General features: G+C 38.1%; 1 protein-coding gene across 1 annotated transcript in view; it reads left to right on the forward strand.

The window, feature by feature from the left end:
* The window catches only part of LINGO2 (leucine rich repeat and Ig domain containing 2), a 1233386-nt gene that overhangs the window by 764562 nt on the left and 443630 nt on the right, over positions 1-25194 (forward strand). Inside the window, exon 5 of the mRNA XM_019965854.2 lies at positions 229-261. The gene's annotated coding sequence lies outside the window, so the exon portion shown is untranslated. The remainder of the gene's footprint in view (positions 1-228; positions 262-25194) is intronic.

Genomic DNA, 25194 nt, shown 5'->3' on the forward strand with positions numbered 1-25194 from the left:
AAAAGCAAACTAACAAAATACGAAAAGCACAAAATATTTTAAAAAATAGATTAAGGGGAGAAAAAGTTTCATCAGAGGGTTTCTCTCTTCACAGTTAAATGTGTCTCCTTTGTCAAGGGAAAAATGCTAAAAGTTTTTTTTTAACAAATGCTCTTTTTACTTCTGTTGCCTTAATTGGTTTCACTTAAATTTCCTTTTTTTACCCCCTGTCTTTTTTATTTTTTGCAGGTGATATGAGAAAAACAGAATGCAGCTTTCAAGGTTGGTACTTTTCATGATGTTTTAACACCTCTTATTAATATGAAACAGAGTATGAAAGAAGTAGAGTGTCGTTAGTTTTTCACAGCTAGTGATTAGAAGCCATTATGCTTTTATTTTTTTCACTCGTGGATGGAGAAGTACAACATAAATTGTTACAAAGTACAATGTAGCAATTGAATATAATCTGATAAAATCCTTGGCAACATTGTGAAATTTGAAATATTCAATGGTTTTCTACTCTATTCATGCATCATGCCATCCATCCACCATTCATATTTTTTTTTCAGTGAATACTTATTACATACATACTGTGTACAAGGCCCTGTGGTCTGATTTTCCTCTATTCATACCGTGTTTGGCTCAGTTCAGTTCAGTCGCTCAGTCGTGTCCAACTCTTTTCGACCCCATGAATCGCAGCACGCCAAGCCTTCCTGTCCATTACCAACTCCCGGAGTTCACTCAGACTCAACGTCCATCGAGTCAGTGATGCCATTCAGCCATCTCATCCTCTGTCGTCCCCTTCTCCTCCTGCCCCCAGTCCCTCCCAGCATCAGAGTCTTTTCCAATGAGTCAACTCTTTGTATGAGGTGGCCAAAGTACTGGAGTTTCAGCTTTAGCATCATTCCTTCCAAAGAAATCCCAGGGCTGATCTCCTTCAGAATGGACTGGTTGGATCTCCTTGCAGTCCAAGGGACTCTCAAGAGTCTTCTCCAACACCACAGTTCAAAAGCATCAATTCTTCGGTGCTCAGCTTTCTTCACAGTCCAACTCTCACATCCATGCATGACCACTGGAAACTGACCTTCACCATATTCCCAATCCCACACATTTTTCCAATGTTCCTTGATATCTCTGACAATAAACCTTCATCTATTATCACAGATCTTCAATTTAGCTTGCTATATCTGATACACGAGCAGTGTTTCCAGCACATTGCTCAGTTATGCACTCAGATATGTCCCAAATAATTGAGAGAAAACCATTATGGTGGAGAGAAAACCATTAGTGTGACAATGAGCAAATAACTCCTCTCTTCATACTAATAAACTGTATGATGCTTTTTACTATTATGTGAGATGCATTGCTATTTGTAGATTACTATAACATAGTTTAGGTGGACTTCCCTGGTGGCTCAGATGGTAAAGCGTCTGCCTACAATGCGGGAGCACCCCACTCCAATACTCTTGCCTGGAAAATCCCATGGATGGAAGAGCCTGCTAGGCTACAGTCCATGGGGTTGCAAAGAGTCGGACATGACTGAGTGACTTTCTTCTTCTTTCTTATAACATAGTTTAGTAGTAATCTATTTATTGTAATCTATAATATCAGTTATCTTTTCTCAAAAGTCTGGCTATAGGCCTTCTTTCCCTATACAATTTAAGCAATCTTAAGACTTTCAGGAACAAATGTGTTATTACATTGTATTTGAAAACAAGCAAGGCATTCAAAATACACATGAAATGGCTCCTTTGTAAGAATGACAGTGGTAGATTGAACCAAACTTCTTGGGGAAACAGAGACTGAAAGTTTTCTGCTTATTTTTTTCTGCTAAATCAGCAGTGGTTAGTGAATAGAAATTTATAAACTTATGCGCTAAATATTGTTTTAATTTTGAGGGAATGTTCCTATTGTTTTATTATCATGAACATTATTATATTTACTTAAAAGAGGCTTTCTAATTTTCCTTACTAAAATTGATTTCCTGTAAAGCATTAAAAGAAAAAAAAAAAACTAAAGTCTTGAGGTCCTCAACAGAAAATTCTGCTGCCAGAGGTTTTCACAAACATAACTTTCATAATTGGAAGGGACTCTAGTGACTATCTGCCAATCTAATTTAACTCATTTAATCTAAAGAAGTCTAAATTATCTCAGCCATCAATCTATGTAATTATAATACTTACTGGGAAGTGCTGAGTTGTGGTTGAGAAGTTGGTCTCTCAAATCAGCGTGCCTGAGTTTGAATGTTATTTACCCATATATTTTTTGCATATTGAGCCAGCTTATTAACATCTCTTGTCCCTGCTTTCTTCAGTTGTAAAATGAAAGAAATGAGACTACATTCTTCATAAGGTTGTTAGAGAATAAATGAGACTGTGTGTTTACAAATCACTTTGACATATTGTAAGAATACAGTAAATGATTGTTGCCATTATTATTACTTTTCTATGATTACTGTTATTACAAAGCATTATTACAAAGCAGGCAGCATCTTCACTTCTCTGAAATAAACTTCTCTATGGACGTGATCTTTCATTTTCCCCATCAGAGATGTATGTATTCACCTTATGGTCACATTTGGTTGCCTGTGAAATTATAGATAACCTGGGACTGTCTATCAAGTTAGGACATCTTCTGGTAGCAAACAGTATCTACTTTTTTTTCCTAAGTATAAGATGTTTATAAACATCACCAAGGTGAGAAAAGTAAGCAATCTGAGTGATTGCTGGGGGTGGGGTAGGAGTGGAGAACAGAATGAGTGATAGCAAGAAGGAAGTCATTGGAAGGAGAGATTTGGTGCCAACTTCCAAATCTCACTCGGACAGAAACTAGCATTGTCTGTGCCTTTGTGTGCAGAGAGGCCCTTCATTCATGGTGATGTGAGGCCTGATAGATGGACGGGAGGCTGATGAAGATGGTGGAAGAGAGGAAACCTGCAGGAAAGATTGGAAGTTATTATTCCATGGCAATAAAAATGGCAAAGTGGAAGAACCATATAAAAGAATGCAACTAGAGCCCCTTTCTCTTGGTGAGACCTACAGAGTGTTTTATGTAGCTGGCATCCAGGCATATTAGAGGAAAGCCATCCCTCCCTCAGTGGAGACTGGTCACTGACCCCAGACCGTGTCACCAACATGCAAAGGCCATCCAACAGGAGCCTCTTGGTGCCGGGGCTCAGGGTAAGCCCAAATGCAAGAGGTTGGAGTGAACAGATCCTACTCTGTTCAGCCTCTTTTGGTGAGGCAACAGACACCCCAGGGTCCACCAGACTGATGGCATAAGAAGGGGAGATTTGTCAGCTCCCCACATAAATCCTTGGATTCATCTTGACACATGTTCTGGCAAGTATGTATACATGTTAAACTTTGACCTTTTATAGAGAAAGAGCCTCCTTTGATCCAACAGGAAAAAATGGCACCTCTAATTCAGTGTCATAGAAACTGCCAGGTATTTCATAATCCAAGTAAAGCAGGAGAGTACTGAAATGTCTTCATCTGGCCTCTGAGTTAGCAAGACTCAAAACCTAATTTATAAACACACATGGGTAAAGCTCTATAGCACAGCTCTGTAATCTCAAGTAGTCTCATCCATCAGCGTCTGAAACATCACTGGGTGACACCAGTTATGGTCTTCACACTGACTCCACTGCTGCTGCTGCTGCGTCTCTTCAGTCGTGTCCGACTCTGTGTGACCCCATAGACGGCAGCCCACCAGGCTCCCCCGTCCCTGGGATTCTCCAGGCAAGAACACTGAAATGGGTTGCCATTTCCTTCTCCAATGCATGAAAGTGAAACATGAAAGTGAAGTCACTCAGTCATGTCCGACCCTCAGCAACCCCATGGACTGCAGCCTTCCAGGCTCCTCCATCCATGGGATTTTCTGCAGGAGTACTGGAGTGGGGTGCCATTGCCTTCTCCGACTGACACAGTACATGATAAAACAATTATCTCTAATCCTGTGAAAACTACAATGGTCAAGGAGGAATTGAAAGAAAAAAATCATGATGGTCCCAGACCCACCTCTGGGAAATACTGACATTTTGATTGAACCTGCCTGTGACATCTAGTCTATCCCGACATTACCCCTGAGCACTCTGTCCCTTATATACACAGGCGTTTCTGATGACTTGTGTGAACCCCTGTGATCCCCTGATCCCCTGAGCAGTAGGTCTGCTCATGCCCTTCTCATGAAAGGGATCCATTACAGACTTGTGTATCTAAAAAGTACTTTAAACTAGTGTTCATTTTAGCCTTTTTTCCCCTCAAATAATGAAATTCAGGCGCACAGAAGTTAACTATCCTAAGTCATGATAGTACTAGTACATGTGTACTAGTATACTAGTGTCCAAATAAGGACCACAATCACATTGCCTTACTCCTGAACCTCAACCACCAAGCAGTCCTTCTCCAAGACAGGAAGGTCTTGTTTGGAATGGAAACTATTTCTGAAACACTGCATTCTATAGCATCCTGGGGCCTGAAATTGTCATTCATCTTCTGTTGTTAAGCCCTTCTCAAATGGTCTTACTTGCCTGACTATATCAAGACTTCCGTAAGGGTAGAGCTCATCGCTACAATTTCTGTGCATTTTTACCGTATTTAGAAAGTTCTAAATCAGTAAATATTGTACAGCTTATTTTGATCTAAGCCTTGTCAAGAGCACTGAACCCTTACCTCTTCCAACTCGGTGAGTTCTATTTACATTACTTATAGAAGACCCTCCCCCTGAAGGTGACCAAAAAGCAAACACATATGATTAGGCTTTTGTTTTGCTCTGGGGTTGTCTGGGGGTTGCTTTGTTTTCAACTTTACTATGGGATTAGAGAAAGAATGAACATATCAAAAAATTAACTCATTGAAATAGTCTCTACTGGCATAAATGTATATTTTAGGACAAGAGTATAGGGAAGGTAGTCAAAAAGAAATGTTTAATCCAGTCCATTGAGCTGAATTACTTGGGCTTAGTGACTTACAAGCTGAATCATTAGAGCGAATGGTAAAGATAGAGAAGGCCTTTGGAAAATGTGAATGTATCTTTGAGCAGATAGCAAGAAGGGTCCATCCATGTTCGGTCGCTCAGTCGTGTCTGACTCTTTGCAACCCCATAGACTGTAACCCACCAGACTCCTCTGTCCATGGGATTTCCCAGGCAAAAATACTGGAGTGTGTTGCCATTTCCTTCTCCAAAGAAGAGTACAGAGACTGAATATTATTAGAATGAAAAGTCTCCATATTTTTCTAATATAGAAGAAAGATTGCAAATAAAAAAAAAACACAAATTTCCTTTTTATTACAGAGTCTAAATCTAATTTTTCTTTGTCCTTCCTGTGTATGTGAAGATAGGATGTAGGTCTTATTTCCATGTCAGGACTCTTTAGTACTAGGATTCTTTCACATCAGGAACATTGTTTTTAGATTTGAGTACCACAAATTTAGATGGCTATAAAAAATATTTTTTTTCCCTTGCTTCTAAATAGAGTGTTATTCAAAAAGCACAGATTAGATAATGATTATTAATTAAAGAGAATTCTGATATTCACTTGACTCTTTCATAGATCATTTAAGATGATCCAATTAACAACTCCTTTTCCCATCTCTCCTTTATTTACAACAGGCAATATTTTGAATGTTTTCACAAATCAAAATATTAAACCCCTCTTATGCCCCAGTTCTCACAATTTTGTTGTGTATATCTCTCTCTCCTCTTCCAACATTTGATTATGTTGTTCAATCTGGATTCTCTGCCTAAACCTTCCCTCTGTCTCTCCCATCAGTCTGATTTTATCTTGGCACATTATCCAGATTTTTCAGTGAGAGAAATTAAAATCAAGACAGACTCTGGAAATACTAAGGGTAGTCACATGTTAGTAAATCTTGTCTCAGCCATTTATATTCTGTATATTAGTATACATTTATATACATATAAGTACATGTATACTTATATGCATGTACAGTAAGGAGTATGGTGATGGACTCAGAATTGCACTGTTAGTAGCAGTAGAGGAAGCATGTGTAGTGGGCAGAGAAATGGATTCACTTCTAATTGAATCCATTGGTGAGGTATTATTAGTGTAATACTATTGTATCATTGTAGCACTGCTAAATTTAAATGTATTTTTGATACAACTAATTGTGTAATTTACTCTAGCATTAAATCTTGCTCTTACCATGGGATTAATTTCTCTTTTCTTCTTATTTTTTCCTGGTTTGTTTGCTTATTTATTGATTTTCATGTTGATCTTCATCATAAAGGAGCCAAGTCAGGTGAATAATCCCAGCTTAATATGTGACAGAAAGCTCACAGGGTCGGACATGACTGAAGTGACTTAGCAGTAGCAGCAGGTGGAAGAGAGATCTGATTAAGCCTATGGTACCAAGTGATAAAGTAAGGAGCCAGAAGGATCACGGAAACATATCCAGCTCAATATAAGGAGGAACATTACTATAAAACATGCTGTACCCAAGGCACGGGTAACTTGTGAGTTCCTCCATGGTAGTCTTTCCAACATAGCCTCAGGATCATGAACAGGGGTGAAGTATAGAGGAAACGCTAACACTAGGGGGTCAACCAGTTAATGTTCTCCATTCTTTCCTCCATGGCCCTGATGATGCTATGTCCTGTGTTCACTCTGCAAATGCAGAGACCAGCAGGGAGCTGGGGTATAGCTCTTTTAGTACAGTGGTTGCAGAGATTTAAGAGAAAGCAATAGGCTTTGATTGCTTTCAGCATTAAGAAAAAGGTAAAAAAAAAACAACCCAGAATTGCAACCATCTCAGTCAAATGTAACCCTAGATTTAACACTGAAAAAGTTTGAAGACTCCCATAAACTTCAAGGGCAGACTTCTAACATCTCATTTGAAAGCAGTGCAGCTCTCTTGGGAAAGGACAGACCCAGCGCTCCTTTGCTATGAAATCCATCCTCATCACACATACAAGCAGAAACTGATTTGTTTAATTCCTCCACCTGGACACACCCTTCTTTTCTCGCCTCTCTCTGCTCTAAGGCTTCTGCGTGCGTGCTAAGTCGCTTCAGCCATGTTCCACTCTTTGTGACCCTACGGACTGCAACCCACCAGGCTCCCCTGTCGATGGGATTCTCCAGGCAAGAATACTCATGTGGGTTTCCCTGTCTTTCTTCAGGGGATCTTCTTGATCCAGGGATCGAATCTGCATCTCTTAAGTCTCCTGCTTTGGCAGGTGGGTTCTTTACCACTAGCACCGCCTGGGAAGCCCTCTAAGGCTCCTGGGTTAGTCTCAAATTAGGTACACTTTCCATAGGCTGAGGAGGAGGGAAAAACTGGGCTCCTGACTGTTGGGGACTTTGCTCTTAGCTCTTGTTCTGATTCTTTAACATGAAAGAGAAGGTTAAACTCCCACCCTACCCCAAACCACTCTTTGCTTTCTGTGGCCTCGTCTTTTTCTGGCCCTCCCTGGCTTAACTTTCTCCCAATTTCCTTCAGTCGCCCTCCTCTTCCCATGCTGCTGCTGCTTCTTCCCTCACTCAGGCCAGCCAGAGACCCTTTTAGACAGCAGTATGGCTCCAGGATCTTGTGTCATAGGATGTTGCAGATTTGCCATCTAGTAATGGCCCTTCTTGTTCTGCTATGAAACCTGTTTCAAGATGGAGCTTCCCAAGTAGTGCTAGTGATGAAGAACCTGCCTGCCAGTACAGGAGATATAAGAGACAAAGGTTCAGTCCCTGGGTTGGGAAGATCCTCTAGCAGAGGAAATCGCAGCTCACTCCAGTATTCTCACCTGGAGAATCCCATGGACGAGGAGCCTGGTGCACTACAGTTCCATGGGGTCACAGAGAGTCGGACATGACTGAAGCGACTTATTATGCACTGCTTGAAGATACGGACCACCTCTGTAGCTCAGATCCAGTTCTTACCTTTTAGCCATATTTACATTGGCCATCCCTTCCCTAGGCAGTTAATTCCAATTGATTAATTCCAATTAATTTTTCACATTGTGATCTAAGTGGCATTCCAGTCTTCTGTCCTGTTCTCCTACCAAGCTACTTTGTTCCAGACACACTAAGCTATTAAGAATGCCCTTCCACCTTATCTTCTCACAGACACACACTGGCTAAATGGAACTCAAATAACTCTTCCTCCTCTGTGAAATCTCCTACTTTCCTATTCAAGCTTGATCAGGAATCCTTGTGTGTTCCTAGGACATTAGGCTCATACTCACATTGTAACACTTAACATGTTGTGTTACAGTTTATCTTTTTGTAAGTTTATCTTCCCTATTTGTTTGCTCAAGTAAAAGTATCCTTTTTCTTTTTGGTATTCACAGTACCTAGCCTAGTGTGTGATTCATAGCAAGAACTCCATAGATGTTATTTGAATGAATGAAATAAATAAGTAAATGAATGAGGACATATACTATAATATGTGCCTTTTTAAACAACTGATCTAGAGAATTAGCTGTTAAACAGAGAAAGCTTCAGTAGGCATCTTGAACATCTGGACAATTGTAATGCAAAATACTTACTCAGAAGGCAAAGAGATGGTCTCTTTTCCTGTGAAAATATAAAAGCATTTTTGTTTCAAGGAAAATTACATTGGAAAAAAAAAAAACTGTCTACAGTAGAAGAGACTAAGTTTGTCTCTTCAGAGACATTCCCTTGTCTTTTTATATTACAAGAGTGAACAAGATTTAAACCATGCAGTCAGTGTAATGATGTTGCCAGACAGCTAATAAAGAGGAAGATTAGAGAGTTGTATAAAATGGCAGGTGCCTCGGCCGATTCCCCGTCTTAGACATTAAACACAAAATAAAGTGCTGCTGTTTCCCGTGGATCACCAAAAGTGCTTGATGTCAGCTTCAGCAGCATGGTGCCATTTTGACTGTGGTGTTCATCTTACCTAGTATCCCAGTTTGAAAGCAATATAGAGCAAAAATAAAGCAAACAGCAGTAGATGGTTCTCAGAGCAGAGAGACAGCATCTGAAAACAACCAAACTCTTGCACAAAAGAATGAAAAAATATTTCTACTCAGTCATGGATGGTACATCCTTTGCTCTCATAGAATAGACTATAATATCTAATCATGCAAAGCATCTCAGTGAGTCAGAGGGAGTCTAGGGGGACTGCATTCTATAGTTCACAGTATATTTCAGTCTCTCAGGAAGCTTAGAATAACTACTATTTTAAAACAGATGAGAAGTAAAGTGGTAATATTTCTCCTCACATGACCAAGAGCAAACAGAGAAAACACATATTTGTACCTAACAAACATAATTACAACACATATTTCCTCCTCTGAGCTTTCTTTAACAAAAAAGCAATTTCAAAGCAATCTCCTGTTTGGGGATAAAGGCAGTGCTGGAAACATAGTGTGAATATGGGCTTGGAAGAAGAACAAAGCAAAGATACAGACACAGGTCATACAATGGAGAAGGGTTTGGGTTTAGAAAGGAAGAAAGGAGAGAAGCATTTCTTAGCACTTAGTAAGTACTGAGCATTGTGCTAAGGACTTTGCAAAGAATAGATCTTCGTGTACGTTTGTCTAATGGGTATAATACAAATGTAACAACACAGCAGGGTATATAGTATAAAAGGTTATTGTAGGAAAAACTGATCTTATATATAAAGCATTAATACACGTAGAAGAGTTTTTCAGTTTATACCCAAGAAACTCAGACAACACATCATACAATTTTGGACATATTTTCAGGTCTTAGACATGGGAGCCAAATCCAGGAGTCCAATTCTTTATAGGAAAGGAAGCTGAGTTTACAAAGGGTGCAAAACTCCTTAAGCCTTCAAAATATAGGTATGGATGTAGATATATAGTATGGCATGTATATAATTGCATACAATATTTCAATCGTATGTTATTTATCATTTAACAAAATATCTCTACACAAAAATCATTGTCAGCCTAAAGATATCTAATGAATATAGAACAGAAGTTTCAGAAATTAATCATGAAGACACTAGTAGAATTTTTTTTTTAAATACAGTTTGTCTGAAATAAAGAATTTTTTCAAGTGAACATACCCACGTAGTCTCATCTAACTAGCTAATACTAGTGAATTGAATGGGGGTGATTAATATGTGACCCAATGAAAGGACAAATAAAAATAAATCTGTATGTTCTACATTTTAGAACTTATTAAACTGAGTTTTTTCATATTTCTCAAGAAACTCAGGCCTCTGTTAGTATGGGTATTACCTAAACACTTGTCACTGGGAGCCAGAGATAATCCAGGACTTGGAAGACATGTCTACATGTCCTGTATTGGGTCAAATCAAATTGTACCCCAGCACAGGTTCTTAGCTGGCACTAGTGGTAAAGAAAGTGAAAGAAAGTGAAGTCGCTCAGTCGTGTCCGACTCTTTGCGACCCGTGGACTGTAGCCCACCAAACTCCTCCGTCCATGGGATTCTCCAGGCAAGAATACTGGAGTGGGTTGCCATTGTCCTCTCCAGGGGATCTTCCCCACCCAGGGATCGAACCCAGGTCTCCCACATTGCAGGCAGATGCTTTGGTAAAGAATCTGCCTGCAATGCAGGAGACATAAGAGACTCAAGTTCGATCCCTGGGTCCAGAAGATCCCTTGGAGGAGCGCATGGCAACCCACCCTGGTATTCTTACCTGGAGAATCCCATGTACAGTCCATGTGATTGCACAGAGTGGAACACGACTGAAGTGACTTAGCATGCACGCACACACGAGTGCACACACATGGGGGCTATGCACTGCCCCCTCCTGGTAAATAATGGCTGATTCAGCCTGATTTTCTGATGTTCTCACACACTGTTCCTCTTCTCTATTTTCTCATCTTTGCTTTCGCTCTCCTTCTCAAAGGACTGATGCATGTGTGTCCTGGTTATTTCACTTACCGTTTTTCTGAGAGTCAGCAGAATATAAGCTCTAGAGATGAAGTAGCTGGGCTTGAGTCCCAGTTTTTTCACTTACTTTGTATGTCTTTGGATAAATTGATGAAAATCTCTAAACTTTAGTTTCCTTATCCATAAAGTTGAAAATGCATCCTAACAATTTTATGAATATGAAATATAAAAATCTATTTATCATGCTTATTGTGCATAGATACTCAGTTGGTACTGATATTATAATTTTGTTAATGCTAGGAGTAGTGTCCAAACTTGTAGACTTCCTCAGCACCCATATGTTTAAGTACTTCCTTCAGTTCTGACTTAGAACATGAAATGTAGCAGACATCTTTTCTTTTGCTCAGATGCTGGAAGAATTAGAACCAAAATAATACTGTCAGAATAAAAAATATATATATATGCATATATATATGTGTGTGTGTGTGTATATATATATATATATATATATATATATATATATATATAATATTTTTAGAGCACTTTTAATTTATCTTAGCTGCTAGAAGAATTCAAGTCCAATTCAAAGCCAAGTGACTTTCCTGACAGGCTTGGTTTTTGTGTTCTGGTTCTTTTTAGTCAGCCTTCGTACTTGGTTTATTCATAATTTGTACATGTTCGGTTGTATTTGACTTCTTGTTGTCAGTCTCTAACTTGTGTCTGACTCTTTGCAGCCTCATGAACTGCAGCATGCCAGGCTTCCCTGTACTTCACTATCTCTCTGAGTTTGCTCAAACTCATGTCCATTGAGTCATTGATGCTATCCAACCATCTTATCTGTCGCCCTCTTCTCCTCTTGCTCTCAGTCTTTCCCATCAGGGTCTATTCCAGTGAGTCAACTCTTGGTATCATGTGTCGAAAGTATTGGAGCTGTGTTCCCTCACATCCTTTTGAAACAAAACAACAAAATCCTTACTGAAGCCCCAATAAGTTCTCTGTCTCTCTGTCTCTGTCTCTGTCTCTGTCTCTGTCTCTCTCTCTCTCTCTCTCTCTCTCTCTCTAGTGAGAATATACACTTAGTTCGATCTATACCAGTTCTGGACCATTTTGAAATTACATATTCGCATGCCCAGCTCTAGAGATTCTGCTTCTGTATGAAGGGGAACCAGAAATCTGTATTTTTAGCACATAGTATTTACTTAGGAAATTGAGATTTAAGTGGTACTCTATTGCTCTTGGAGAAGCAAATAGAGAAGAGATGAACGAGAGTCTGGATTCTAAAGCAGAGCCAATCACGAGATATGTGACCTTCAGAAATCACTCAACCTAAAATTCAGTTTCTTCATCTTTACAAGAAGTCTATAAAAGTCTGTTTTACTGAACTCATAAAGTTACTGTTAAAAAATGCATGAAATAATGTGTGCAACAGAAAGGAAAAAAAATTATAAAATGGTTAAATAACCATCTAGTTTCACAGTCTAGGAAAGGAGCAAAAGAGCTTTGCTGAAGCAGATAGCTTTTTCTGGTTTGAAAAATCAAGGCCCTAAGCTGTGACCCGGAGAAGGCAATGGCACCCCACTCCAGTACTCTTACCTGGCAAATCCCATGGATGGAGGAGCCTGGTAGGCTGCAGTCCATGGGGTCGCCAAGAGTCGGACACGACTGAGCGACTTCACTTTCACTTTTCACTTTCATGCATTGGAGAAGGAAATGGCAACCCACTCCAGTGTTCTTGCCTAGAGAATCCCAGGGACGGGGGAGCCTGGTGGGCTGCCGTCTATGGGGTTGCACAGAGTCAGACACGACTGAAGTGACTTAGCAGTAGCAAGCTGTGACCTTGACTGCTCTAAATAGAATAGATACAGGGGATCTAGAACAGTGCCTTAGTCATGGCTCATGATTCATTATAGTATTATGAAATCAGTTTAGTGATGGCTCCAGCATTTTTTATTTTTTTAAATTAAAACAGTGGTAGAATATTTAAATATTGCTTTCCATTTACAATCATTACAGAATATCTATCCCCCCATGTTGCACAATACATCAGTAAGTCTTTCTTAGATCCAGTGATTTGTACCTTCCACTCCTCACTCCTATATCCCTTCCCACCCTGTCTCCCCACTGGTAACCACTCGTTTGTTCTCTGTGAGTCTGCTTCTTTTTTCTTATATTCACTAGTTTTCTGTATTTTTAGACTCCACAAGTAAGTGATATCATACAGAATTTTTCTTTATCTCATTCACTTAGCATGCTGCTGCTGCTAAGTTGCTTTAGTCGTGTCCGGCTCTGTGCGACCCCATGGACAGCAGCCCACTAGGCTCCCCTGTCCCTGGGATTCTCCAGGCAACTTAGCATAATGCCCTCCAAATCCATATGTTAGTGCAAATGGCAAAATTTCATTCTCTTTAATAGCTGAGAAGTATTCCACTGTGTGCATGTGTGTGTGTGTGTGTGTGTGTGTGAGTGTGAGAGAGAGTGTGTGTGACATCTTATTTATCCATTCATCTGTTGATGGACCCTTAAGTTGCTTCTGTATCTTGGCAAATGTAAATAATGCTGCTATGAACATTGCCAGGGTGGAGGCATATATTTTTTCAAATTAATGTTTTCAGTTTTTTCAGATATATACGCAATTATACAAATGCTGGGTCATGTGATAGTTCTATTTTTAATTTTTTGAGAAACTTCCACACTGTTTTCTACAGTGGCTTTACCAATTTACATTCCCACCAACAAAGTATGAGGGGTTCCCTTTCTCCATTTCTTTGTAATATTAGCCATCCTGACTGGAATGAAATGGATATGATAGGATAAGACAGGGCAGAACAGGATAAGCTAGGATAGGATAGGGTAGGACAGACTACAGGATAGAAAATACCATAGCACATCACTTATAGGAAAAAAGAGTTTAAAATATGTTGTCTAATATTTACATATGATTGTTTTCATGCTATCCTATATCTCTGCCTCCAATGCCCTCTCAGTTTATCCCTATATATTTCTGATTGTGTTTGGAAATCATACATAGGAATGAAGAAGATGAGGTAGTGACAAGCATGGTGAGAGAGAAGGAGAAGCAAGATAGCAAGCAGGCAGCATCCTTGGGTGCCAATGCAAGAGACGTAAGAGACTCGGGTTTGATCCCTGGGCTGGGAAAATCACCTGGAGGAGGGCACAGTATTCTTGCCTGGAGAATCCCATGGCAGAGGAGTCTGGTGGGCTAAGGTCCCATAGGGTTACAAAGAGTAGGACATGACTGAAGCAACTTAGCATGCACATATTGCCCTACTTAGTAGCTAGTTATAGTTAAAATCCTAAGTTGTATCCGCTGTTTAGTGGTTACGTTAACGATCACCATTTTGTGAGCTCATACCAAGTGCTAAATTTTGTGCTAAGTAGATTACAATGACATTCTCTTCTAGAGTTCTAGGAGAAATTTTGTAGTGTGTATGCTTTATAGATGATACTCCTGAAGATTAGAAAAATTAAATAGTTAATTTCAACCCAGACGGGTAGCAAATAACAAAAGCACAATTCATGCCTAAGTTATCTGCAGTGATGCACCTCACTGCCTCTGTTCCTAGAGTGAACCAGTGCTTGTGGGCCAGTTTTGGGAGGTCAGCACCATAGAGAACATTGATTCTGAGTAGCAAGTGTGTCTGTGAAGTCAAGCGATGAGGCTAAACCAGTGTTGTGCATTACCCTGTCAGCCTTTGCCAAAAAGTCTTAGTGTCTCTATGTCTTCATTTGATAACTACATGCATTGTAAATGCATTATGGCTTTTCCTTTGTAGATCCTAAAGGGACTTGTGGGGGAGGGTGGGTAAAAGCAACTGCATATTATTTCTCTTTTAGATATTAATTTTGCAGCATGTCCCATCAATCTGTTTGTGTTCTGTCACTCACATGGCAGTGATTGAGATGAAAAGAGTATCATGCTAAAGATGTATTTCTGATTTTATAGGGAATATAGTTAGAAAATGAATTGTTCCATGTATTTTTGGAATCTCAGAGCCAGGGTTAGGGCAGGTGTGGGTGAGTCGAGGGAAGGAGGTGTTACTCTGGGATCAGTGTGTTGTCCGTTTTGTATTTGGCAATCATGAGAGTCAATGTTAATTTGATCCAGAAATTATACAATGTGAAAGGAGGTATCTTTTGGAGAAAGACTAGTTTCCTGTGGACAGCTTATGCCCAGAATCTGTTTGCTGTGTGCATTCTTATAAGGGCTGAGATGAAAGAATGAGGCAGCTGTGACTGGCTTTCAAAACTGCAAGAATCTGAAGGACTTGCTCACCAATTGTCCCTGACAGTGGAGGGCAGAGGAGGGCAATTGCTCACTCCCTACTCAAAACCCAGAAAGATGCAGGAGACAGCCTCTCTCAGTCCCTGTTTCTGGAAGTGGAGTTTGGGGTTTGGTAGAGGATACAGGCAACAGAAGGGCTTCCCTGGTGGCTCAGACTGTAAAGAATCTGCCTGCAGTTCAGGAGACCTGGGTTCACTCCCTGGGTTGGGAGATTCCCCTGGAGAAGGGAATAGCGACCCACTCCAATATTCTTGCCTGGGGAATTCCATGGACAGAGGAGCCTGGCGGGCTACAGTCACTGGGGTCTCAGAGTCGTACATGACTGAGCAACTAACGCTTTCACAGAAACAGAATTACTGACTTTCAAGGGCATCTAGCATATGAAAATTTGCATTCTGTGATCTGCCTCTCTCTCCCTAGTGTCTCAGAACAATCTGAAATTAGCAAGCCTTGACAACACCTAATGAATGTGAACAGACTTACACAGATTCCCCTTTTACAGTATTGGATTCAGTCTCTTACAAGACAGGCAAATCAGCCCAAATAACCTCTTTTTCGGATGGATGAAAAAATTTCCTAGCCTTGAGCAGTTGTGTGCTCAGAAGAGAGTCAGCTAAAAAATCTGGGATATAGTAATGATGATAATATAGTAAGTCTTCTACATACATACAAAGGAGTTCTGTTCTGAGAACATGTTCATTAAATCCAATGAACTTAGGTATGCAACTAACACAATTAGCTATATAGTACTGTAATAGGTTTGTAATTTCACACAAATAATAAATAAAAAATCAAACACCAAAAATAAATAAAACATTTTTAACTTTACAGTAGCTTGAAAAGTACAGTAGTAAAGTACAACAGCGGGCATACAGGGTCTGGCATCAAGAGAACAGGCAAGAAGAGTGACTGACTAGAGGAGGGAGAGGAGGTGGGAAATGGTAGAGCTGAAGGATCATCAGCAATAGGAGATGGAGGGCAAGCTGCAACTTCATGCATGCCTGACGTTGATGGCACAGGGTCTGGTTCCTTGCTGGAACCAGATGCACGTTCACAGCAGACTTACTGTACGTAGGATCCATAGAGTGTGTACTTTTGTACCAGACATGTCTTCTTCACATCAGTCCAGTGGCATGGGCATCACCACCACCACCACCTTGGTCAGCATCTTCCTCAACTTATAAATTAGGAAACTAACAGGCAGAGAAGTTACATTTTCTACCAGTGGCCCGTGTCCCTGCTCCAGGGATATGGTTCCCCCTGCTGTATCTCTCTCCTGTCCAGGTATGAACTGCAAGGCTCCTTTTTGAATTCCAAGTTGCTTCACTGAAGGGTTCTCATCCTGAAACCCATGGGAAAAGGTTTGGTTACATTTCATCACACATTGCTATAGTATCTGGTGAACTATTCTTTCCAGGCATGACTGAGCAGTTGAAAAATAATGATTTAGAATCTACCATGAGCTAGGTACTATCCTAGATGACAGGAGATATTGTTTTGTGACCTAAGTAAACCTGCGGATCTACTTCCTGAATTAGAATCCACTTCCTAGTTGTGACCCTGGAAAAAGTGATTTAACTTCATATGCCTTGGTTTTCTCATCTACAATTGAAGATAATAATAATACCTCCCTGGAAGGGCTGTTGTGGCAACTAAATGAGTTAATTAATGCAAATCAATTAAAATAGTGCCTGGCACAAAGAGCTGAAGAACTTTTCTTGTTATAGTTATTATAATTTATTCTGTTTTTCAAGCTAAAAAGAAGAAAATGGTTTTGAAGTAGTTTTAATAGTCTAAATGGAGAGAGAAAATAATTACTCTGAATCTCTCCTTTTAATTAAATTAGTTGAGATTTTAAAGCACTAATAAAAATATCTCCAATTGTTAAAGGCTTTAATTAAGTTACTCTTTTGCATCCAAGGAATGCATGAATAATATACTTTAATTTCTTAGTTTATTTACTTGATACACATAATCTAATCAATATAGCTAACATATATTGATTCCGTAATAGATGTTGGGAATAGTTGGTGAAAAAATTTTGCACAGGATTTGTAGAATCCTTGCTCCATGCATACTTTCCTACTCTTTTCCACTTGATATCTTTTAAAAATATTATGTGAAATTTTAATTAGCACTTAAACTGTGTATGAGTGATGCTGTAAAATACAAAACAAATAGTACTTTATTATTGATTGAAATATATTTGTTGAGTAAAAAATCATCTAAAATGAAAATGTTGCTATTGGTTATCTGCATTCCAATTCTTGCTTATATTAAATGCTTTATAATATTTATAATCAAAGAGATGTCTCACTGCAAAAACAGCACATTTAAGATTCTATTTGAGAGTGAATACTTTTTATATATAAAAACCAACCTGTCTGGGATCAATGTTGCACATAAAGCTTCTGATACTTAATATTTGCTCTTTAAATTCACCACAGGGTACACCATGTAATGAAGTTATATCATTGAGAAGACCAAAGAATAGCTGTCCCTCGATGTAAAATATTGATTTATTGATTTGTTTTGCTTTATTTCTGTAACTGAAGAACTTCTAGATTTTTCACTAGTAAAAAAAAAAAATCTGTGTTTTTTAATTATCCCCATTTTACACACACACTATTCACTTAAAACCTGTGAGATAGGTAAGTTTTAACTCACTTTACAAGCATGAAAGAGGCTTAATGTACTTCATCTATTTTAACTATCGGGTTAGCCAAAAGTTTGTTCAGGTTTTTTGGTAGCATTTTATGGAAAACGCTCAAACAAACTTTTTGGCCAACCCAAAGCTAAGGGAGACTAATTACATAGGAGCCTATGGATATTTAAAAAATTAATGAACAGTTTGTCTTTGAAGTTAGCTTATAGCACTTTTAAAAATCTTGGAGTAGTTTTTATCCCCTCCTTCTCTATTTCTGTTCCAAGAAGTAATGTCATCACTTAGTTGAAGAGAAAGTAAACGTGTCTGTTGTTTCTTCAGAGGTTAGAAATACGGTCGAATACGAAGGGCTTTTGGGAGGAAGATTTCAGGTCAATAGGAGAATGAGCTTTCTAATAATTAAAGCTGTCTCTAAGTACATTCTACTATTAGATATAATCAGAATGTGTTTTATTTTTTGGGAATTTTTGTCACAGAGACAAAGATATTGCTGTTTAAAATATGGTTGAAGAAATTCTTCAGCCATTTTAAAAAAGTCTGCCATGGTCCTAAGCTATTCTTATTTCTCTGTATTCCTAAATCAACTATAAAATTGCTTTTGTAATATCCAAATTATATGTTGGCACAATGACTGTTATTGTCTACTTCTGCTTTATTGACTATGTCAAAGCCTTTGACTGTAGGGACCACAATAAACTCTGGAAAATTCTTAAAGAGATGGGAATGCCAGACCACCTGATCTGCCTCTTGAGAAATCTATATGCAGGTCAGGAAGCAACAGTTAGAATTGGACATGGGACAACAGACTGGTTCCAAATAGGAAAAGGAGTACATAAAGGCTATATATTGTCACCCTGCTTATTTAACTTATATGCAGAGTACATCATGAGAAATGCTGGACTGGATGAAGCACAAGCTGGAATCAAGATTGCTGGGAGAAATATCAATAACCTCAGATATGCAGATGACACCTCCCTTATGGCAGAAAGTGAAGAAGAACTAAAGAACCTCTTGATGAACGTGAAAGACGAGAGTGCAAAAGTTGGCCTAAAGCTCACTTTAATGTTCACTGGCCTAAACACTCAGAAAACTAAGATCACGGAGTCTGGTCCCATCACTTTATAGGAAATAGATGGGGAAACAGTGTAAACAGTGATAGACTTTATTTTGGGGGGCTCCAAAATCACTGCAGATGGTGACTGCAGCCATGAAATTAAAGGACGCCTGCTCCTTGCACTGAAAGTTATGACCAACCTAGACAGCATATTAAAAAACAGAGACATCACTTTTCTAACAAAGGTCCATCTAGTCAGAGCTATGGTTTTTCCAATAGTCATATATGGATGTGAGAGTTGGACCATAAAGAAAGCTGAACACCAAAAAATTGATGCTTTTAAACAGTGGTGTTGGAGAAGACTCTTGAGAGTCCCTTGGACTGCAAGGAGGTCCAGCCAGTCTGTCATAAAGGAAATCAGTCCTGAATATTCATTGGAAGGACTGATGATGAAGCTGAAACTCCAATACTTTGGCCACCTGATGTGAAGAACTGACTGGAAAAGACCCTGATGCTGGAAAAGATTTAAGGAGGGAGAAGAAGGGGACAACAGAGGATGAGATGGTTGGATGGCATCACCAACTCAATGGAAATCAGTTTGAGTAAACTCCAGGAGTTGATGATGGACAGGGAGGCCTGGCATGCCGCATTCCATGGGGTCACAAGGAGTCAGACACGACTGAGCCACTGAACTGAACTGAACTGAACTATAGGTCAAATTTGGAAATACCAATAGTAAAATTTGGAGGCTTTGTTGTTTTGGAAAATATGGTTTTCTAATGAATGGACATGGTATGTCCCATCAAAACAACAGCAAAAAACAAAAACTGACCAACAGTGGAGTAATGACCACCTGTCACTGGGATCATTCAGGCAGAGACTGGGTGATCATTACTTAAGGATGTGGCACAAGGGATATCTCTAGTGGTAGGCCATTTGATTAAGAGGGAGAGGGTGGGAAGATTTGGGCAAATGACATTGAAACATGTATAATGTCATGTATGAAACGAGTTGCCAGTCCAGGTTCGACGCACGATACTGGATGCTTGGGGCTGGTGCACTGGGACGACCCAGAGGGATGGTATGGGGAGGGAGGAGGGAGGAGGGTTCAGGATGGGGAACACATGTATACCTGTGGCGAATTCATTTCGATATTTGACAAAACTAATACAATATTGTAAAGTTTAAAAATAAAATAAAATAATTTTTTAAAAAATAAATAAATAAATTGTCTTACAACTCTAGCAATTTCCTTTTAAATGTGGAAGCTCTTGTCTAGCTTTAAATTATTTTCCTTGAAACAGTTGCATAATGTAGTAGATAAAAACATCAATTTTATGATGAAACAGGTAGACCTGGGATTTGGTCTTTGCTGCCAACAACCAAGCTGTGTGACTGATTCAGCTTATCCAACTTTCTCATGAACAGCTTGTATCGCTGCAGAAGAACCATCTCTAATCAGTGACTGGTATGGACTGAGGGCATGCCTGTTAAAGTTCCTCATGTGGATCAAGTGTTCATAATGTGCCCTAGTTCTGGGTCTAAGGACCTGGGAGGCTGTGTCTTTCAAAGGACTTAGAGAGAAATGATTGAGAAAGGAACTCTGATGGGAACTAGGGAAATAAGTATGATATTCCATAGTTTGTGTTAACTTTTAAATCTGTGGTATCACTGAACCGCTTTTATGCATATTTAGTTTATATTAGCCGGAAACAAATATCTTTGTGACTGATGTGTTACAGTTAAGACACTTTCACCACTACAAGGATGAGGGGTTTATAATTGTTTGCTTTTTTTCAGAGATGACTCCATCCATCATCTCTGGCTACATTCATAGCTCTTTATAGATGCTAAAAGTGATTGAACATCTAAACACTAGAACTGCAGTTTCCTGTAAATCTGCTTTCTATCATATAATCTCTCAGTTCATATTTAGCACTCTCTGCCAGGCCAAGTTCAGTTGACCAGTAAAAGATTTTCTTGCAGATTTGTGTTACATAATGGTAGTTAGCCTGTGGCATACATCAAATCAGTGGTAATAGATGTTTTCTCTTCATGCACACACATACATGCCATTATGGAGACCACATTCCTCAAAGAGTATAGTGTGAGTCTTATATGCTGAAACTGCACAAAACTAGTCTTTCTTAGCCTACAGTTTTGATCCTTCACTGAGAACCCTCCTAGAGCTGGCTAATCAGCATGCAGAACTAAGTTCCAGAGGAGTCCACAGAGCTCTCTAGGGACCTACACCCATCTGTGTGGAGAGAAAGGGTCCATACGTAATTTTTCAGACCTGTCTTCACTTATTCTCCTCAAGAAACCTTTTGTTGCTTCAGAAGTAGAAATGAATGTGTGTTTCAGCTGGCTTCCAGTACACCTAGGAAGAGAATGCAAAAATATATAGCAGTTTATTTAGGGGCCAAATGTTATTCTGGAAATGGTAACTTTTCCAAAACAACACACACCCACCTGTTCTCTCTGTGTGTAGACATTTGAGGTTTGGGTTTTCTAATGAATCCTAGAATAATGAGAGAAAAAATAGATGAAATATAAAGACAGGCAAGAAGAATAGTAGATGTCTATCCATTAGACTGATGTGTTTAAAAGGTCAGCATCCGCTAGGCTAAAGTTAGAATGAATTTCTCTATTAGAGGTAGCTTCAGCATTTCTTGGGAAAGTCTACTGGCACCTTATCCTGCTCAATGTTATGTGGCAGCTTGGATGGGAGGGGAGTTTGGGGAAGAATGGATACATGCGTATATGTGTGGCTGAGTCCTTTCTCTGTTCACTTGAAACAATCACAGGATTGTTAATCGGCTATACCCCAATATGAAATAAAAACTGAAAAAAAAATCATTAATAGATGCAAAAATATTCTACTTTTGGGTTGTACTATGTTTTATTTAATCAATTTTAATTGTTAGACATTAAACTACTTTTCATTTCTCCTACTACAAGTCACTATGTAATAAAAAGGCAGCATAACCAAGCAATTATCTGATATTTTCCTGGGAAAGATTCTTAAAAGTCAACCTACTTTAAGGAATACATGTATTAGAAACTATATATTGCCAATTTTCTTCCAGAAAAGTTTTATAAACTTTGTTAGCAGGTGGTCCCAAGAATATTTAATAGTAATTCAATCTTTCCTCACTTGTTTGGGATGTTACTTTTACCATACTATATATAGTTTATATTTATTTAGTTCTTTGAATTTTGTATTATTTTCCAGGAATCTCTTTGTCTATGATGAATTCAGTACTATGACCGATCATTATTTTTCCTTTAAAACATATTTCAATATATAGTAGATCCAACTAATCCCCCAAGTCATTTTATTATTATATTCTTGACTAATCTCATCTCTCATGTATTTGATCTATAAATTTACCTCCCTCACCACCAACATCCCTCATTAAAATACTTTTAGGATCTTAGTTGCAATTGAATAGCATTTATGTATTAATTTTGGGAGAGACAGCTGTGTAAAATGGAGTGCTCATTCACAGAAAGTTCTTAAGTATGTTCACTGATTTTATTTTGATGTTTCTTTTACCATTTTTAAATGTATATATCCTATTAAGTTTAATAAAGCATTTGTATTTTGTTTTTATTACGAAGATAATTTTTAAATATACTTTAAAGCGTACCTGGATAAAATTAATGCATGGGAAAATCTATTTTAAAACTTTTAAACAATTTATCTTGCTGGACTGCTGTTTCAGCATTTATACCTCTTATTTATTATCATAATGCATACTAAATAATAAAACTAGTATCAAGATTCCTTGTCTTATTCTGGAATGTATCTTGTATTTCATTATTAAAAATACTTCAGCAGTTGGTTTTAGATAAATACTTTTCAATTTAATTAAAGTTTCTATTTATGTTATTAAAGTTTTCAAATTTTATTAGTTACTGAAAGGATATTGAACCTTTTCAAATGTTTTAGGAATATCAATAAAGATTATGTTTATCTCTTTGCCTTTTTAATATGAAGAGTTACTAATGTAATAGATCTTTTAAGAGAAATTGTCTTTGTCTTGCTAGGATTAATCCTACTAATCAATGTATTATTCTTTTAATATATTACTGGATTATACTTGTTAATTTTCAATTAAGATTTTTGCTTATGTAATCCCAAATGAGATTAATATTATTGCTTTTGTGATTGATCATGATCAAATTCTAGTTGCTGATTTTATATGACCTTTATAAAATGAATTAGGCAATCTTTATCTCTTTTTTTTAACTTAAAAAAAATTTTATATTGGGGCATAGTCTATTAGCAGTGTTGTTAGTTTTCATATGTCCAACAAAGTGATTCAGTTATACCTATACATGTATACATTCTTTTTCAAATTCATTTCCTGTTTAGCTTATCACAGAATCCTGAGCAGAATTATCTATCTCTTTATGCTAGGGCAAGAATTGGCAAATTATAACCTACAGGATAACATCTGCCTGCCATCTGCTTTGTAAATAAAGTTGTATTAAAACACAGTCATGCTCATTGAATCGCATGTTATCTGTTTAGGCTTGCATTTAACCTATGGCAGGAGAGTTCAGTAATTGCAACAGAGACTTCCTGGTCCTCAAAGCTACTGTAATTTATTATTTGACCTTTTAAAGAAAAAGCTGCTCTAATATAATTGAAGTTGCCCAGGACTTCTCCATCTGTTGAAAGTTTTACAGAAAAATTAACTGGGCCTTTACCTAATTGTCTTGTGAGAGGATCGGTTTTGAGTGTTCATTCTTTTTTGTAATGTTTATTTATCTCATTGACATTTTAACTGGAACTTCTTGACATTTTATAATTCAGTTTTTTCATGAGTAACACAATTTTCCAGATTTTAGTATTAGTGAAGATTGAATGTATTCTAATAAAGCTTTATTTTTATATTTTGCTTCTTCCTTTTTGAATGATACATGTTTAAATATTCTTTTATATTTTATTCAATATTATGGAGAGTGTCTATTTTGCTGTCCTTTAAAAAAACAATTTTGTTGGTTATCAAGTCTACTTTTGTCCATTTTATCTGTTTAATCTATTTATATAATTATACTTTATTAATTCCTTCTTAAATACATTTTTACATTTTTAAAGTACTTCATTGTCATTTCTTGAATTTCTTAAGCTTAGTAAATGATTAGTTGGGGACTTAAAATTTTTCTTATTTAAACATAAATGCATTTAAGATTATATATAAATTTTTCAAGTACCACTTTGAATTATCCCATTTTCATTGTGATAAACTTTTGTTGTTGTTGTTGTTCAGTCACTAAGTCATGTACAACTCTGTGACCCCATGAACTATAGGACACCAGGCTCCTGTGCCCTCCACTATCTCCCTGAGTTTGCTCAAATTCATGTCCATTGAGTCAGTGATATCATCCAATCATCTCATCCTCTGTTGTACCTTTCTCCTCCTGTGTTCAGTCTTTCCCACCATCAGGGTCTTTTCCAGTGAGTCAGCTCTTCACATCAAGTGGCCAAAGTATTGGAGTTTCAGCTTCAGCATCAGTCCTTCAATGAATAGTCAGCATTGATTTCCTTTAGGACTAATTGGTTTGATCTCTTTTCAGAGCAAGGGACTCTCAAGAGTCTTCTCCAGCACTGCAGTTCAAAAGCATCAATTTTTCAGTGTTCAGCCTTCTTTATGGTCCAACTCTCACATCCATACATGACTACTGGAAAAACCATAGCTTTGACTATATGGACCTTTGTCAGCCAAATGATGTCTCTGCTTTTTAACACCCTGTCTAGGTTTGTCATAGCTTTCTTTTCAAGGACCAAGCGTCTTTTAATTTCATGAATGCAGTCACTGTCCACAGTGATTTTGGAATCTAAGAAAACAAAATCTGTCACTGCTTTCACTTGTTCCCCCTCTATTTGCCATGAAGTGATGGGACTGGATGCCATGAACTTAGTTTTTTGAATGTTGAGTTTTAAGCCAACTTTTTCACTCTCCTCTTTCACCCTCATCAAGAGGCGGTTTTGTTCCTCTTCAATTTCTGTAATTAGAGTGGTATCATCTGCATATCTGAGGTTGTTGATATTTCTCCCAGAAATCTTGATTCCAGCTGTGATCTCAGCCTAGTGTTTTGCATTAAATAAGCAGAGTGACAATATATAGCCTTGTTTTACTCATTTCCCAATTTTGAACCAGCCCATTATTCCATGTCCAGTTCTAACTGTTGCTCCTTTACCCACATACAAATTTCTCAGGAGATAGATAAAGTGGTCTGGTATTCCCCTCTCTAAGAATTTTCCAGTTTGTTATGATCCACACAGTCAAAAGCTTTAGCATAGTCAGTGATGCAGAGATGTTTTTTCTGCCAAAGAATGTTTAAACTACTGTACAATTGCGCTCATTTGACATCCT

The sequence above is a fragment of the Bos indicus genome, chromosome 8 (genome assembly GCF_029378745.1).
Source record: "Bos indicus isolate NIAB-ARS_2022 breed Sahiwal x Tharparkar chromosome 8, NIAB-ARS_B.indTharparkar_mat_pri_1.0, whole genome shotgun sequence".
Classification (NCBI taxonomy): domain Eukaryota; kingdom Metazoa; phylum Chordata; class Mammalia; order Artiodactyla; family Bovidae; genus Bos; species Bos indicus.